General features: G+C 46.9%; 1 protein-coding gene across 1 annotated transcript in view; it reads left to right on the top strand.

Annotated features, from left to right (window-relative positions):
- LOC122810711 (bromodomain-containing protein 4-like) overlaps window positions 1-14,884 on the top strand; it is a 1,011,045-nt gene that overhangs the window by 638,434 nt on the left and 357,727 nt on the right. The window lies entirely within an intron of this gene.

Raw genomic sequence — 14,884 nt, 5'->3', positions numbered from 1 at the left:
AAAGGTGGGCATCTACAGACCCATAAATCTCACTAGTTTCTTGTGAAAAGCCATGGAAAGAATTATCATGGAAATTATTAATAATGACGTAGGAAACCTCCAGACACACTATCCAACCCAGTTTGGTTTCATCAAGGTCAGGTCATGCCTACTCAACCTGGTGGACTTTGAAAAGGTCACTAAAGCAATGGATGAGAGTATAATGGTTCACAGTACCTGCCTTGACCTGGTCAAGGCATTTGATAAAATACCCCATTTGGGCATTGTTAAATTGAAGAGGTTAGGTACAAACTTTGTCACCCGGTGGATATCCAGCTGGCTCACAGACAGGATCCAGGAAGTTAGAAATGGGGCGTCTACCTCTACAAGGAGACCAGTCACAAGCTGAGTCCCTCAGGGATCAGTCCTGGGACCACTTCTTTTTGGCATTTACTTCTCTGAAGTCAAGACCATCGTCGGTGGCCTTTGGCTGACTAAATTTGCAGATGATTGCATATTAAAACTGTCATTCAATCCATCAACAGCACAAATGTTCTCCAGGAAGGGCTGATACCGACAGACAACTGATGTCAGAGCCATGGAGTAAACCTCAGTGCCAAGAAATACATAGTATCCTACGTGAAGTCATCCAGCCCTGGTAACTGTCATATTGACAACATACCCCTAAGAGATGACCCAGTAGTCAGCAGAGACTTGGGAGAGAGAGAGAAACACACACACACACACACACACACACACACACACACACACACACACACACAGAGTAATCTAGTCTTTGACCATCATGGGTCTGCAGTAATGAGGAAATCATTCTATGTTGTGCAACTTATAAACAAAGGTATGGCATTTAGGTCCATGGAAGTGATTGTTCAGCTGTATTTGGCATTCATCAGACCTGTCATTGACAACAGTGCCCCCCTTTGGTATGTACTTAATCAGGCATATCCAGCAACTGGAACATCCACAGAGATTCCTCACTAAAAAAGTACAGGGTAACGTGTCCTATGCAAACCACCTCAAGGCCCCATCCCTGTATTCTGTCCTGCTGTATGATGTTGAGGGGAGAGCTATGTCTGGCATACAAGGCTAGACCCCACTCTGATGGACTTCCTGCATATCTGCAAAACAAACAGCACCAGAATTACCTATTCTAAAGACTTGTACCTTGCCTGTGATATAAAAAGGGCCTGCTGGAAAGGTAGGTATGTATCCCAGATATGACTACTTCTCTGGAACAGCCTCACCCTCCATGTGAGAGAATCCTCCCTAACCCAGTTTGAGTGAAACTTTGACAATTGGATGGGGTGCAGGAATTCCATCTCTGGTATGGCACCTATTTCTGTAGCCCCTGCCTACACTTGTTAACGGTACCAGAACTTATCAGAGATTTAGGATGTATAGCTGTTAAAAAGGTGCTTAAGGTCATTGGCCTAGTAAACAATTATGAACCTGTTAACTGCCATGCAGAATACGTCTTTAGTCTGCACACAAATTTCACCGCTCAGAGTTTATAGTTGTACACATCTTCAGAACTCTTATATTTACTGTATTGTGCTTATAATGAATCATAGTACTTTGATACAACTGCATGTTAACTGTGTGTGCACGCGCGTGTGGACATGTATCTTTGCAAACTTTGAATCTCTGTAAAGAACCAATGTTAAGTTGTCAATCTCGCCTTCATTCTTGCTTGATGGGTTCGGAGCCGATCCTCGGCTCCGACTCGGCACTTGCTTTAGCTCGAGAACTCCTTTTACCAGCTCGAGGCAGCCCCATATCCCATGATGCAAGGCAGTAAGTACCCAGATCTCGTTTGCCGCTTCGCTTGGGAGGTCTTCTTTTTACCAGCTCCTGGTAAGTTGTTTCACTTTGTGATTTTCAAGCCCCTTTTTAGTCAAAACTAATTTTTATATAGTTTAAATTTAATTTCTATCCCTTCCTGACAGAAATACCCTGTCTTTTTGAATTTGTTCTTAGTTATCCCTATCCCATCCCCCCCTGTTAGGGTGTGTGTGTTGGTGTTTTTTATAGAATACCTTTTTGGTATTTTGTGTAATTTAATTTTATTTTGACTGGTGTGTGTGTGTTTTGTGTGTCAGCACCATGTCAAAGGAGAGGGTTTCAGGTTTTAAGAAGTGTGACTCGTGCTGTCAGAAAATGTCTCTGACAGACGGTCACACTTCTTGCCTGTATTGTCTGGGCCCTCTTCACCTGCAGGACTCCTGTGCTATTTGTCACTCCTTCAGCCAGAGAGTCCTGCAGGAGAGACATAACAAACTGGTTCTTAGGGGCCTTCTTAAGCCGGAGGGCTCTCCGGCTAAGTCGGCTCCACCGAAACCAGCAAGAGTTTCCAAGGCCCAGGCTTCTGTTCCTAAGCCTGCGGCCTCGGCTCCGACTCGTACAGAGTCGAGATCAGCTCCGGCTGGAGCCGATTCTGGCTTGACTAAGCCTTCGGCACCGATGGCCATCGGTGCCGAAACTGTATTGTCCACTTCGATGTCGGCTCCGATCGGCTCCGACACCCATGTGGCACAGGCATCGGTGTCGGCTCCGATCGGCTCCGACACCGTTACTTTGGTGGCTGTATCGGCTCCGGCTGGAGCCGATACATCGAGGCGTTCTGTCGGCTCCGAGAAATCGGCTCCGACAGGATCCGTAGTGTCGGCTCCGATGGCTCATTCCAGGAAGAGGTCGAGGTCTCCTTCCTTGGAGCCGATACTTGCGGCCCCGGCTTCACCTCTTCTGTCGGAACGCAGCCATCGGAGCCGATCTTCAAGGTCATCCAGGTTGTCTGACCATGACCTAGAGAGAGTGGTCAGCAGATTGCTCAAGTCACAGGTACTGGCCCAAATGCTTCACAGTCCATCTCAGCAGACGACTGTTGGTCCACACCCGTTACAGTTCCTCCTTCAACTCTACCCCAGAGCTTGGAGTTGGAGTCTTCGGCATAGTTACTGCTACGGCTGGAGGACAGATACCCCTTCTGTTCCTTCAGCCTCTACTCTTATCTCCTCTTCCTTAGAGGGATTCGGTGGTCGGGCTTCCATGGTCTCCTCCGAGGGGTGAGTGGCATCGGACCCTTGTCGAACCCGCTCTTCCCCTTGGAGCCTCGGCCTTGGTGAGCTCGGCTCCGACATCTGCCTCGGATGCTTCCCTTCGGTGGTCCCTGGAGTTCCTAGCTCTTCGGAGCGGGTTCTCTCGGACCTGCCTGGGAGGGGAGCATTCGAGGTGATGAAGAGTGTACTGGCCACTGGTATCAGTCAGCAGTCTCTTCCCGTAGCTCCTCCCTCTATTGTACCTGTTGACATCTCTGCCACTTCTCTTGCTACAGGACCCAGAGATCCTCCGCCTCAGGTTTCCCCATTGGGAATTTCCCCCTCTTCCGAGGATTCTCCTGATGTTTCGGGAGATCCTCCTAGGAAGAGGACTTGTAAGAGGAAGCATGTAGACTCCCCGAGTCTGTCACGCCGGATACTGACTTTGATGAGTCAGAGGGATCCCCTAGATTCCCCTCTGAGGATGTCTCCTTTTCAGACATCCTAGAACTTCTGAAACAGAGGGGAAACTGGCCTACCAACAATCCCTCTGAGGATGAGTCAGTATACTTAGAGGCGTTTGGATCTCGGCCCTCCACCTCCTGGGTGTCTCCGCCTTTCGACCCCCTTATGCAGGTGATTGCACGAAAGGCGTGGACAGCTCCTGACTCTGTAGAGCCAGTCCCTAGGAGGCCTTCTAAATTTATCACTGCCCCTAGTGACAAACAATTCCTTACCAAGGGTGTCCCCGCTGATGCCATGGTGGTGGCTGCGCCACCAAAAGGAACTTGCAGATCCTTCCGTGCCCGTCCATCCTCCTAATAAGGACTCTAGGACCATGGATAGGTACGGCAAGCGGATGTTTTCCTCAGCGACCTTTGCTATGCTCGCTGAATTATCTTTGTCACTTCACCAGACTCCGAGAGATATCCTGAAGGAGCTGGGAGAAGTAGTTCAGGATCCTACAGCTGCAGGGGCTCAAGAAAAGATTGCTTCGCAGCTAGGAACCCTCAATTCCATTGCTAACTCCTCCATGCGGCTAATATCTTATGCTGTGGATGGAGCGAGTAGAGCCGCAGGCACAGGTGTGGCTCTTAGACGCCAAGCCTGGATGCGGCTATGTGATTTTTGGATCCTTTAAGGCCCTTCACAAATTCTCCCTTTGATGGGTCAGCTTTGTTTGGCCCTCAGGTGAAGGAGACCTTGACCAGGTGTGAGCAGGACGGCAAGACTCTTTCTGCTGTTGGAGTCCGTTTTCCACCCCTTCTAGGCCTTATCCCAAAGGACAGAAGGGTGGTAAGATGTGGTTCCGTAAATCCCAAGGAGTCACGCCGGATTCACGTGGTCAGTTTACCCCTAGAGGCAGAGGGGTAACAACAACAGACGCCGCTCTAGAGGCAGAGGGGGTCCGAAAAACCAGGGAAACTGGGAGCCTCTCTCTGATAAGCCCTTTCAGCATCCCTGAGGTGTTGCCCGGCTGTCCCTCCTTGGAGGCAGTCGGGAAGATTATCACTGTACCCAGAAGCCTGGCATTCCCTCACTCAAGACAGATGGGTACAGTCGATCATATCCAAGGGTTACATTATTCCTTTCGAGGAAAGTCCCTTCCCCTCAAGTTCCCTTCCAGACGTACCACCCGGTCTAAGGGACATTGCAGAGTTAGAAATCGCAAAACTACTGCAAAAAAGAGCCATTCAGCCAGTTACAATAGACCATTCAGAGCCCGGAATCTACTCAAGGTTCTTTTTGGTCCCCAAAAAGACGGGAGACTGGAGACCAATATTGGATCTCAGCAGACTCAACAAGTCTGTCAGGAAGACAAGATTCGAATGGTCACTCTTCAGTCAATTCTGCCCTTCTTACAGAAGGACAACTGGATGTGCTCAATAGATCTTCAGGATGCGTACTATCACATCAAAATTCACAGACGCCCAGGAGATTTCTCCGCTTTCAGCTGGGGTCCAGTCATTTCCAGTTCAGAGCCCTGCCCTTTGGTCTCACTACAGCCCCAGAGTGTTCACCAAATGCATGGCAGTGGTCACGGCTCACCTGAGACGTCAAGGATTCCAGGTGTTTCCGTATCTCGACGACTGGCTCCTATCAGCCACCACCAGGCATCAGCTTATACAAGCCAGGGATTACACAATAGACCTTTGTTCTCATTTGGGCATCTCAGTCAACTTGAAAAGTCATCCTTATCGCCCTGCCAGTCTATTACCTTCATAGGCGCAAACTTAAACACTGTTCGGATGTCAGCTACCCTTACAGAACAAAGAGTTTCAGACATTCAGACTCATGTCAGGATCATTCTGGCCAGCAAGAAAGTACAGGCCAGAATGGTTCTAAAAGTATTAGGTCTCATGGCTGCGGCCATTACTCTTCTTCCCCTGGCTCGATTCTACATGCGCCTCCTTCAGTGGATGCTGTTCACACAGTGGTCATACCAGCAACTCCCAATGCGTCACCAGATTCTGGTGACACAAACATGCAAAGAACATCTTGCTTGGTGGATCACATCGTCTCAGGTTCATCAAGGCAGATGCTTTGTACCTCTGTCCCCGATAGCCACTGTCACCACGGATGCCTCCCTGATCGGGTGGGGGGGTCATTATCAGGGCAGGATGGTTCATGGGACGTGGCAACCGTTCGAGTACCATCTGCACATAAATGTCCTGGAGATGAGAGCAGTGCTTTTAACGTTGCAAGCCCTCAACGACTTTCTTCCCGTAGGGACAATTGCAGTCCACACAGACAACATGTCTGTAGTTTGGTATATCAACAAACAGGGCGGAACCAAGTCCTACCCCTTGTGTCGAGAAGCGCTCAGACTATGGCAATGGGCGATCTCCTCTCATCGGTTTCTGGTAGCAACGCATATCCCTGGGAAAACCAACATTATAGCGGACAGATTGAGCAGAGCTATTCTCATGCCTCACGAGTGGTCTCTCAAGCAATCCATAGCGGAAGAGATTTTTCTGGAATGGGGTCGTCCATGTTGCGATCATTTTGCTACTCCCCAAAACAGCAAATGTCCAGACTTCTTCAGCCTCTTCCTCTATCAGGCCATCCCCCAGAGACGCTCTGACCCAGGATTGGCCCCAGGGACTTCTTTATGCCTTCCCCATTTCCTCTGATCCCTCAGGTGATCCAGAAAGCTACCGCTTTGAGAGCCAAATTGATTCTCATTGCCCCTTACTGGCCTCGACAAGTTTGGTTCCCGTTCCTCCATCATCACCTTTTGGTGCAGCCGTGGCATCTGGACCCAGTGCCAGATCTACTGATTCACCAATCCGGTCAGCTGCACCGGTCAATCCCTTCTCTCAACCTCACAGCATGGTTGCTCCACTTCCTTTCCTAGCCAGGCTTCCTTTGATCTCTAACCCAGTTAGAGATATCATAGTAGCTTCACTAAAATCCTCTACCAGGAGGATTTACACAAGCAAATGGAAACGTTTCTCTTATTGGGCTAAGGCCCAAAATATTGATCCTTTTACTGCCCCTGTTCAGGCAGTTCTGGACTTCTTAGCAGAGATTTTTCATGCAGGCTCCTCTTCTTCCACAGTCAGAGTTCAGTTGGCTGCTATTTCTAATTTTCATGTTGGGATAGCAGATCATAATATTATGTCCCATAGGCTCTGCAGGGCCTTCTTGAAAGGAATTTTCCTACTAAAGCCTCCAATCAGGAATCCTCCTCCTCAGTGGGATCTAAATTTAGTGCTGACATCCTTGATTCTTCCCCTTCGAGCCAGCTGTTTCTTGTTCCCTGAAATATCTTTCTTGGAAAACTTTATTCCTAGTGGCTATTACATCTGCCAGGAGGGTGTCTGAACTTCATGCTCTTCGGTTCGACCCCCCTATTTGGTTTTTCACAAAGACAGAGTATCTTTGAGAACTAATCCATCATTTTTACCTAAGGTCGCTTCAAAAAACAATCTGAATCAATCCATTGATCTCCTGTATTTTTCCTAACTATTCAGATAGAGCTGAACAAAAGCTACATTATCTTGACGTCCACCGTCAGCTTAGATATTATTTGGACAGAACAAAAAAATTTAGGAAATCTGATCAACTTTTTGTTTCCTATGCGGATAATAAAAAAGGCCTTCCTGTTTCTAAAGTGACTTTGTCCAGATGGCTTTCTTCGGTCATCACTGAAATTTATACGATCAGGGGAAAACAGCTGTGCTCAAAACCTAAAGCACATTCAACTAGGAGTTTAGCTACTTCTACAGCTTTTCAAGCTAGACTGCCTTTGGACACTATTTGTGCAGCGCCACTTGGGCCACTCCTCACACTTTTGTTTCCCATTACAAATTGGACTTGGCCTCCAGGGACAGAGCCAGTTTTGGCTCTACAGTCCTCAAGAGTTTGTTCCATTGAGCCACCCAGGATAGAGGTGCTAGGACGCTGTCCCATCAAGCAAGAATGAAGGCGAGATTGACAACTTAACATTAAGAAGTTATGTACCTACCATAACGTTCCATGTTAGTTGTCTTCTCTCGCCTTCTTTCTTGCGACCCTCCCTCCTTCCCCCTGGCCTGGACAGACCTTGTATAAGAAACTATTATGCTAAAGACCATTCAAACCAGGTCCTTTTTTCCATCTGTAAGTTTCTTCTTCCTTTGGGAAGTATTTTATGCTTGGTGTTATTGCCCTTTGTCAACAAACGAGATCTGGGTACTTACTGCCTTGCATCATGGGATATGGGGCTGCCTCGAGCTGGTAAAAGGAGTTCTCGAGCTAAAGCAGTGCAGTCGGAGCCGAGGATCGGCTCCGAACCCATCAAGCAAGAAAGAAGGCGAGAGAAGACAACTAACATGGAACGTTATGGTAGGTACATAACTTCTTATTTGCCTCCATGTCTCAGATTGTGGCTGTAAATATACTTTCAGTTAACTTGCATGGTTAAGAAATGTTATAAATTAAGTCTACAGATCCTTTGGTAGAAAAGGACATTTTGCTGATATGTGTGAAAATGAAGATAATGTGTTTAGAAAGATTTGTGTGCTGTTCATTAATATGAAAATAAGCATTGCTAGCAAACTGCTGTGGCTGACACTGGAACAATGTAAAGGGGCAATGTAATGAAGTCTAAAAATGCTTCTGTGGCATCTGATAAGTCAAGACAAGAATGCTAAGTCAGAGTTTGAAATTGGTGAGAAGTAATGGGCAAATGATTGAGTAATTTACATACCAGCGCAGTATTTTGTCTGAGGATGCATTTAAAATATTGGCTGTATTAATTACCGGACAGAGCTCTGTGTACATTAATGTATTATGACCATCTGGTAGCATTAAGTAAAAAAACTATTGATGGGTATGTACAGGCATTAAAAGGACAAAATCTTTTTCCTAAGCTTTGTTCTTCAAAAAATAAAAAAGTTAATTTTTGTAACGTGTGTCACTTAGCTTGTAGGGATGGTTAAATTTAGCCAATGTGCAGAAGCAATCAAACATAAGATGTGAAGTTGTTCAATCTCGCCGTTTGTTCTTTACACGTGGGTTCGGAGCCGATCCATCGGCTCCGAGTTGGCCGCTTTCCAAGCTCAGGATCTTTGAGTTAGCTTGAGGCACAGTCCCTATCCCATGATGCTCTCCTACCAATCCCAGATCTAGTTTGCAGCTGCAACAGATCGCACGATCTTCGGAGGAAGCTTGGGCCAGTAACCTTCTTTTTTATCTTAAAAGAATTCAAAATTACTTATTAGACTATCAGGGATCTGATATTTGTGAGACTTCTCATATTTCTTGTAATTGTTGTTCAGTGAGTTCACTGGAAATTATATTTTTATCTTTTAATTCAGAGAGGTTGCTCCTAGGCCTTTAGCCTTTCTTGAGTTGCATTTACTTGGCAGGGCTCTGTCAAATTTAATTCCCTATCCCCTTATTTTTCATAGAATTATTGTATTTGAAAGTTTTTGTGTCACCTCGAAGGGGTCGCTTTATTCTCGTAGTTATTGCAGTTCAGGGATTTGAACTTTCTAAGGAGTTCTATGGTTTTGACTTTTTTGATAGTGTTATCAGGGATCTGATATTTGTGTGTAATTTCTGTTTATAATGTCTGAGAAACAAAAGTCTGGATTTAAAAAGTGTGACTGTGGACAGAAGATGTCCATCACCGATAACCGCGTTTCTTGTGTGTACTGCTTGGGTCCACTACATTTGCAAGATGATTGCTCTATTTGACATTCCTTCAGTGGCAGGGTTTTATTAGAGAGGCGAAGGAAATTGGTCGATAGATGGCTGTTGAAGCCAGATTTTCAAGAAGCATTAGACAAGACTGACCAGACCTCCAAGTCCTCGAAGGGTTCGAAGTCTTCTAAGGTGTCATCGGAGCACATGTCTTCTGTTCTGAGCAACTCTGGGAAGACTTGGTCGCTGGCTCCGCAGCCTTCAGAGCCATGCACCAAAATCTTACTTTGGAGCCAAGTCATTGTGTTGGAGCCGGTGTCGGAAGTTCTAAAGTCCCTGATCCTTAAGTCGGTGGCTTCTTCAGCTCCTTCGACCCATTCTTCCGGTACCCTTTCCGACATCGATGTAGACCGTGTGGTGCAGAGACTTTTGGTGAACCAGGCCCTGGCCAAATTACTTTCAGCTTCGATCCACTTGGCTTTGAAGCCTACAACCCCCCCCCCCCATGATTTCTGCTCCTCCTCCGAGGCCAGTTGAGCCCTTGTAGCCGGAAAGAGAGGATCTGATAGTGGTGGAACCCTCTGAGCAGAGGCCTGTTCCAGTGCCCTCGGCCCCGTTGACCTTGACGTCTTCGGTTCCGATCGAAGAGTCTCGGAGCCAACACACTCTCTCTGGTTCCAGGGGAGAGAGTTGAACCGACACTTTGGTTCAGACTCTCCCTCTCATGGCTTCGACGCAGATGAGCTCGTTTCTGTCCTCTGGTTCGGAGCTTGTGGTCTCAGCCCCTGGGAGGTTGCCGTCGTCTTTGGAACTGGCGGACTCCTTGGGTCAGAAAACCGGTGCCTTCGATGCCTTGAGGAGGGTCATGTCTGCTAAGATGCTTACCTCTTCGGATCTTTCCTCCCCTAAAGGGCCGTGTTCTGTCCCTACACCACAGGTCCCCACCAAGCTTCAAGACCCAGAGCCTCAGTTAACCCCATTGGGTGACCCCTGCTTGACTGAGACTTCAGACGCCCCCACTGACGAAGTCCCCAGAAAAAGACTGTGCAAGAGGAGGCATTTAGATTCCCCTCAGGAATCCTTAACATCAGACACCGACTGAGAGGAATCAGAAGGGTCCCCACGGTCCTCCTCTGAGGGTGTTTCATTTGTAGACATCCTGGAAATATTAAGGCAGAGGGGTGACTGGCAGTCCCTTACCCATACTGAGGATGAGTCGGTGCTCCTGAAGGCCTTTGGGTCTCAACCTTCCACCTCCTGGGTTACTCCGCCCTTTGACGAATTAATGGACTTGGTCGCTCAAAGGGCGTGGGAGTCTCCTGATTCCATGGAACCGGTCCCTCGGAGGCCCAACAAATTTATCACCTCCCCTCGACAGGTCTTTTCTTACTAAAGGAGACCCGTTGATGCCATGGTGGTGGCGGCGGCCACCAAGGAAGAGATGTCAGAAACCTCCTCTTCTGTTCATCTTCCTAATAAAGACTCTAGGACTATGGACAGATAGGGGAAACGCATCTTTAGTTCTGTGACATTTGCAATGAGATCGCTCAGCTATTTTGACCCACTTTACCCGTCTTCAACAAGATCTCCTCAAAGAGCTTGGAGATACTCTACAGGGCAGAACAGATGATGTTTCGGAGAAAGTAACGGCACAGCTTAACACCCTTAGTTCTATTGTGAACTTGTCCATGCGGCTTATTTCTTATGCAGCCGATGGATCAAGCCGGGCAGCAGGTTCAGCGATAGCTCTGCTGAGACCATCCTGGATGCGCTTATGCTCCTTTGCGGAAGCCTTCAAGTCTTCCTTTGTTAATACCCCATTTGATTGCTCTTCCTTGTTTGGGCCTAAAGTCAAGGAGACACTCACTGGGTGTGAGCAGGAAGGAAAGACTCTATCTGCCGTAGGTGTCCGTTTTTCCACCCCCACTAGACCATACCCCAAAGGGCAGAAAGGTGGAAAAATGTGGTTCCAAAAGTCCCAAGGAGCTTTCCAGAACACACGTAGTGAACCTCCATCCAGGGGCAGAGGAGGGGGGTGTAATGATAGACGCCGCCCAGGTGGCAGAGGGGGTCTGCAGAACCAGCGTGACAGGGAGCAGTTCCTTGGCAAGCCCTATCAGCGCTCCTGAGAGGAGACCTGACCGTCCTGCTCTGGAGGCAGTTGGGGGTCGCTTAGCTTTATATCCAGAAGCCTGGCTAGGAATTTCATCAGATTCTTGGGTAAAATGCATAATTACCAGAGGTTACATCATTCCCTTTTCAGAATCCCCTTCCATTCATACAAGAATCCCAGACGTTCCACTCAGACTGTGGAATCTAGCAACCATAGAAATTCAAAGGCTGCTAGAAAAAAGTCATCCAGCCATTCTCGGCGGACCAGATAGGATCCGGAAATAACTCCAGGTTCTTTTTAGTTCCAAATAAAACAGGGGACTGGAGGCCATCTTAGACCTCAGTAAACTAAATACCTTTGTCAAAAAGGAAAAGTTCCTGATGGTCACTCCTCCGTCAATACTTCGTTTCTCGAAACAGGCGATTGGATGTGCTCTATAGATCTCAAGGATGCGTACTACCACATCAAAATGGCCAGGCCATCCAGAGATCACTTGCGTTTCCGGCTGGGGGCCAGTCAATACCAATTCCGAGCTCTGCCCTTGGTCTCACCACAGCCTCCAGAGTATTCACAAAATGTATGGCAGTGGTCACGGCTCACCTGAGACGTTTAGGATTCCGGGTGTTTCCATGTCTTGATGACTGGCTCCTTACCGCCACCACCAGGCATCAACTAATTTGCGCCAGAGGTTACACTATCAACCTGTTCCAGGTTGGGCATAACCTTAAATTTAAAAAAATCTGCTTTATTGCCATCGCAGCATATTTCCTTTATAGGAGCAGATCTAGACACCACCATGGAAAGAGTAATATCTTTGCGAAGTTAAGTGTCCCATTTGTTAATGGAAAGGAGAGTTCCTGCATTCCAGGTTCTGAAGCTGTTGGGCACCATGGCTGCCACACACATAGTGGTACCTCTGGGACGAATGCACATGAGGATACTCCAATGGCTACTATTCACACAGTGGTCTTATCAACAGCTTCCAATATCACACAAGATTCTTTTAACAAATGCTTGCAAAAAGGACCTTCTTTGGTGGTTGTACAGCCACCAAGTTACTGTAGGTCGCCCATTTGTACTTTCCCTTCCCACAGCCACAGTGACCATGGATGCTTCCCTGATAGGGGGGGGGGCTGTTTCAGGGAAGAACTGTCCAGGGTACTTGGTCAGACATGGAATCTCATTTGCACATCACTGTCCTAGAGTTGAGAGCGGTGTTTCTAGCATTGCAACACTTTCACGACTCTCTACCTCGAGAGACAATTGCAATACAGACAGACAACTTGTCGGTAGTCTGGTACATCAGCAAGCAAGGGGGAACCAAGTCTTACCCCTTATGCCGAAAGGCCCTGAGACTTTGGCAGTGGGCTGTATCCACCGAGCACTTTCTGATAGCGATGCACATACCCAGGTCATCCAACGTGATAGCGGACAAACTGAGCAGAGCCATTCTGTTGCCTCACAAGTGGTCCCTCAAAGAACGAGTGGCGGAAAGGATATTCCGCAGATGGGGCCAGCCTTGCTGCAACCTTTTTGCATCCCCGATAAATGCCAAATGCAGAAGCCACTTTGCACTGTACCCCCCACCGGAGGACAGCCCAAGGGACTCACTTGTACACGATTGGCCCTCTGGTCTCCTATATGCCTTCCCTCCAATCCCCAGATTCTTACAGAAAGCCAAAAGCCTGGGAAGGACTGTTATTCTAATAGCCCCGTTTTGGCCTTGGCAGATATGGTTCCCCTTCCTACAGCAATACCAAGTGGAAGAACCTTGGGTTCTGGACCCAGTGCCAGACCTTCTGACTCATTCGTCGGGAATTCTTCATCCCTCTCTTGTCTCCCTCAAACTGATGGCTTGGCTGCTCCACTTCCCAACCTAGCCAGTTCACATGATTTGTCTCCAGCGGTTCAACATATTTTAGTTTCCTCTCTCAAAGTCTCCACCAGGAAACTTTATAATAGCAAATGGAGGCGATTTGCTCATTGGGCTTCTCAGCATGGTATTGATCCCTATGTTGCCCCTATTCATAGTATTCTGGAATTCTTGACTTCGCTCTTTCACGATGGTGCTGCAGCTTCTACAATAAGGGTTCAATTAGCTGCCATATCTAACTTCCATATGGGATGCAGTGGCTCAAACATTATGTCCCACAGATTATGTAAAGCCTTTTGGAAAGGGATTTGTCACCTTAGGCCACCTAACAGACATCCTGTTACTCCCTGGAATCTGAATTTGGTGCTATCTCAACTCATTCTTCCACCTTTTGAACCTGCATCATCTTGTCCTTTGAAGTTCCTTTCTTTGAAGACAATTTTCCTAGTGGCTATTACTTCAGCTCGTAGAGTTTCTTAACTACAAGCACTTTCCATCAGGCCCCCATATCTAGTCTTTCACCCCGACAGTGCGTCTTTAAGAACAAATCCAACCTTTCTTCCTAAGGTCTGCTCCGAGGCAAATTTGAACCAGTCTATTGACCTTCCTACTTTTTTCAGACATCATGCTAATAGAATGGAGTACATGTTACATAAGCTTGATGTTCACAGACAATTGAGGTTTTACTTGGACAGAACAAAAGAATTTAGGAAATCTGATCAACTATTTGTTTCCTATGCAGACAATAAGAAAGGTTTGTCGGTATCCAAAGTTACATTGTCCAAATGGATTGCTGATTGTATAAAATTTGTATATTCTTCAGCTAAACAACCTTTAGAACGTGAGGTGAAAGCTCATTCTACCAGGGCTGTTTCTACATCTTTAGCCCACACAGCCCATCTACCTTTGGATACCATTTGTGCAGTTGCTACTTGGTCCAAACCTCATACGTTTATCACTCATTACAAAGTGGACAGGGCCTCCAGGTTTGGTTCCTTTGGTTCCACTGTTCTCAGGAATATACCGTGAGCCGCCCAGATTAGGATGCTTGGGATGCTATACCCATGTGTAAAGAACAAACGGTGAGATTGAACAACTTCACATAAAGAAGTTATGTTCTTACCATAACGTTCCATGTGAGTTGTTCATCTCGCCTTTGTTCTTACACTCCCTCCCACCTTCCCCCCCTCCAGGTTATGGAAGAACAGGTATGAGTGGTGGTCTGGTTGGTCTTGCTAGTGTCGTCCTTTCCAACCAGATTATTGTTTAGCTATTGTAAATAGTTATGTACTATGTACATTGTTTATAATTGGTTGCTTAGTGGGTTTTTTTCTTGCTGGTTCAGCAAACTAGATCTGGGGTTGGTAGGAGAGCATCATGGGATAGGGACTGTGCCTCGAGCTAACTCAAAGATCTTGAGCTGGGAAAGCAGCCAACTCGGAGCTGATGGATCGGCTCCAAACCCACGTGTAAAGAACAAAGGTGAGATGAACAACTCACATGGAACGTTATGGTAAGAACATAACTTCTTTTTTCATATTAAGGGCAGAACTATTAGTGGTTTTGTAACTGATTCATTTGCCTAACAAATTCAAATTTAAATGTTTTTTTCTTTTTATATGTAATTGACTAATTCTGTTTGTAAATCCCTTTTTAGCTATTTATTTCAGGTAATTTTGTGCGGTCTCCCCCAATGTACCCATCAGTTATCATCCCTTCTCCATGTTAAGT

This window comes from Protopterus annectens, chromosome 9.part0 (genome assembly GCF_019279795.1).
Source record: "Protopterus annectens isolate FY-2018-M chromosome 9.part0, PAN1.0, whole genome shotgun sequence".
NCBI lineage: Eukaryota > Metazoa > Chordata > Ceratodontiformes > Protopteridae > Protopterus > Protopterus annectens.
This window is presented reverse-complemented; position numbering and strand designations above follow the sequence as displayed.